Source organism: Bos javanicus, chromosome 1 (assembly GCF_032452875.1).
Source record: "Bos javanicus breed banteng chromosome 1, ARS-OSU_banteng_1.0, whole genome shotgun sequence".
Classification (NCBI taxonomy): Eukaryota; Metazoa; Chordata; class Mammalia; order Artiodactyla; family Bovidae; genus Bos; species Bos javanicus.
Genome location: NC_083868.1, coordinates 121564550 through 121568178, shown reverse-complemented (window position 1 = coordinate 121568178; position 3629 = coordinate 121564550). Strand labels below are relative to the sequence as shown.

The 3629-nt window shown below is 34.6% G+C and overlaps 1 non-coding gene across 1 annotated transcript; it reads right to left on the bottom strand.

The window, feature by feature from the left end:
* Positions 1-3110: 3110 nt before the first annotated feature.
* Positions 3111-3305, bottom strand: LOC133255459 (U2 spliceosomal RNA). The gene has a single exon (XR_009738949.1). It is a non-coding gene; the product is annotated as a U2 spliceosomal RNA (small nuclear RNA).
* Between the last annotated feature and the right edge of the window lie 324 nt (positions 3306-3629).

The following is a 3629-nucleotide window of genomic DNA, read 5'->3' as shown; positions in this document are numbered from 1 at the left end:
AAATTATGACCAACCTAGACAGCATATTAAAAAGCAGAGACATTACTTTGCCAACAAAGGGCCATCCAGTCAAGGCTATGGTTTTTCCAGTAGTCGTGTATGGATGTGAGAGATTTGGAAGAAAGCTGAGTGCCGAAGAGCTGATACTTTTGGACTGTGGTGTTGGAGAAGAACTGAAAAGAGATCCAACAAGTCCATCCTAAAGGAAATCAATCCTGAATTGGAAAGACTGATGCTGAAGCTGAAACTCCAATACTTTCACCACCTGATGTGAAGAAATGACTCATTTGAGAAGACCCTGATGCTGAGAAAGATTGAAGGTAGGAGGAGAAGGGGACGCCAGAGGATGAGATGATTGGATGGCATCACCAACTCGACGGACGTGAGTTTGAATAAGCTCTGGGAGTTGGTGATGGACAGGAAAGCCTGGCGTGCTGCAATCCATGGGATTGCAAAAAGTCAGACACTACTGAGCTACTGAACTGAACATTTTTTAAATAAAATACCACATTTTTCATACTTCTTTTTCTGAATCCCTTGGAGGTGTCAATAGGGGAGGACATTTTGTAGGCAAAGTAAATATGTAACAATATGATTCCAAATTAAAGTGAATATTGTTCCTTATGATACTGTTTTGTTTTTGAGTGAAATTTGGAAAAATAAGATACTAAGTGAAATAAGAGTACCTATTTAACCCCACCCAGAAATGATCACAATTAATACCTATCTTGTTCCATATATATTGCATTCAGTTATAATTGGAATATACCACAAGTTAATTTCCATCTCCCTATGCAGAGGTGTAATTACTATGAACCTGATATTTAGCTTTACCTTCATGATTTTATAGTTTCATTAGAATATATGTGCTATTTATAACACTTATTAGTATACAGTGAGTTTTTAATGTTTACACAAATATTATTTTTTCCCACTCATTTATGTTGAGAGCTACCTACATCAGTCTACTGTATTCCATTGTATCCCATAGTGTATTTATCCAAATGCTATAATGAAAACCCTTCTCTGTACTTTAGGTACACATATGTAAGAGTTACTAATAAATATATACATGAAGAAGAGCTGGGTTACAGGGTGTGCACAGTTTCAATTCTGGGGAGACCAGGCATTCTGGTTCCTGTGAGTCACTGTACTGTTCTTATCCATACATTCTGATTGATTTAACATCTGTCCTGTTTTTTTTTTTTTATGAAGTATTCATAGCAATTGCATTGATTAAAAATTAGCATCTATTTGTTATATGTCCATTTTGTTTAATAGTTGCAGCTTTTGTCATGGCTGTATAAAAATGGGAGACAAATGAAGTATTAAGAGTTATAACCACCCTAGGGGGTTAAATCTGAAAATCGACTTTATTTTCCTCACCCACTTCAAACAAAACATGGCTGGTGTCTCCATTTTAAGGACAGCATGCAGAGTGTTGATGATAAAACAATATGCCCTGGGTCAGCAGTGGCCAGGGACAGCTAATTCCTTCCAATCTTGCATGATGGTGGGGTAAGCATTGGACACAATTTTTCATGCTGTCCACTTAAACGATACTGGCAGGCCACCATATGCTGAGTTTGGAGAAAACAAAGGAAATAAGAGCTTAGATAAATATGAATAATGTGCAGAGAATAGAAGCTGAGCACACACAGTGAGTCTTGGTCTTGCTAGAGTGGTTTTATCATCTCTCAGACACCTCCATTTAATTTATTGGTCACTTTGAAATAATGTTTCAGTAGTGAGTTTTAAAAAAATGTGTTTATCTTGACCCTCTTTATTATCTTTCAATTAAAAATTTCAAAACACAACTTCTATCACAAGTAAGTAATGAACTTCTTCTAATGTAAAGTAATGAACTACTTCTAAAAAGTAAGTAATGAACTTCCCTTTCAAGAAAGTTTAGGGCAACCCAAAAAACTGGTATAATATATCCATTGGCATTTTCTATCCATTATTGAGGCCATAAAGGTTAACACTGATCTCCTGACACCCAGAAGATGCAAATCTGAGGGCACAATATTGGGTGGGGTTTCAAAAGTTACTAGTTACATTAAGAAAACTGCCTAAAGATGTCCTTTTCATATGTTTAACTTGTGAATTTGGAGAAAATGTATGAGCATACCACTCTGAGAAGCATTGCTTTTCAGCAATGGCACCCCACTCCAGTACTGTTGCCCAGAAAATCCCATGGATGGAGGAGCCTGGTAAGCTGCAGTCCATGGGGTCGCTAAGAGTCGGACACAACTGAGCGACTTCACTTTCACTTTCCACTTTCATGCATTGGAGAAGGAAATGGCAACCCACTCCAGTGTTCTTGCCTGGAGAATCCCAGGGACGGGGAGCCTGGTGGGCTGCAGTCCATGGGGTCGCACAGAGTCGGACACTACTGAAGCAACTTAGCAGCAGCAGCAGCAGCAGCAGTGCTTTCTTAAGTAAATTGTATTTATTTTTTATTCCAGATCTTTTTAATACTTATGAAATTTGCAGCAAGAGCTGTGAATACGTTAGCTCCATTAGATCACAAGCAGTGGAATAATGCCATTTAGATGTTTCACATAGGAAATTAGATCTAAAAATGGTTTGATCAAGCATCCAATTAATGGAACCAAAATAACGCTTTTGGAAGTTTATTCTGCTAGAAATTAAACTCTGACAATGTCATCAATGCTTTGTAAAATTCAGTTAAGAAGCTAAACACTGATGATAACTCTTGGTGGTGGTGACAACTTTGGAAACAAGTTTGGAAAAGATTGTAGATGATTTTATTAAAAATCAATAATCAACTTTATTATAAGAGAAATACATTTTAAAGAAAATAACCAGACAGCTTTAAGTATATAAATATTTTCCAGAATAATTATTCTGCTTGCTGTTTTTAATGCTTAAATAAGAAATATAAAGCTATTTTTCCATTTTGCTTCATTTATAGTTTAAAATTTTTGAAGACTTTCATTTTTAAAAGATGTTTTGAACAGAATTATTTATAGGTCCATCAATGTAATAAAAATAGTCTGTAAATAAATATATTAAATAATACATAACTTTACATTTTAGTATACTGTTTTACTTTTAAAGAGTCACAGTTTAATAATACAACTTAGAGTCCCCTAACCTTACTAGATAACATTAAATTACTCTGTAGATTGGTACAACAGATTTATTCCTGTCAGCAATTGGTATGATTACTTTTAAAGTTGCCAAGCTAATGAATGAAAACTGGATAGAGGACGTATCAGATATTAAACTGAGAAGAACAGATACTACACTTGATCTTAGCCAAAAGACTGAGAAGCGATTGAAAATTGGAACTTTATGTAGCTCTAAGTTGTATCTTTCTAATTACTAGTGTGTTAGAACATCTTTTCATTTTTAGTAGTCATTAAGAGTTTTCTCTTTTTAAGTATATATCCTCTTTTTTCTCTTATGTTAGATACCTTTTATTCTCTTTTATTTTTAAGAATTACTTTGATATTTTTTGAATATTTTACTTTTTCCATGTATATTTTAATAGTGTTTATCTGAAGTTTCGTAGATATCCAAGATAAATTTCAGAACACTGATATGAAGGTTTCTAAAAAGCCAACTCAGAAGTCATTCTGGGGGTATATAATTCTAACTTT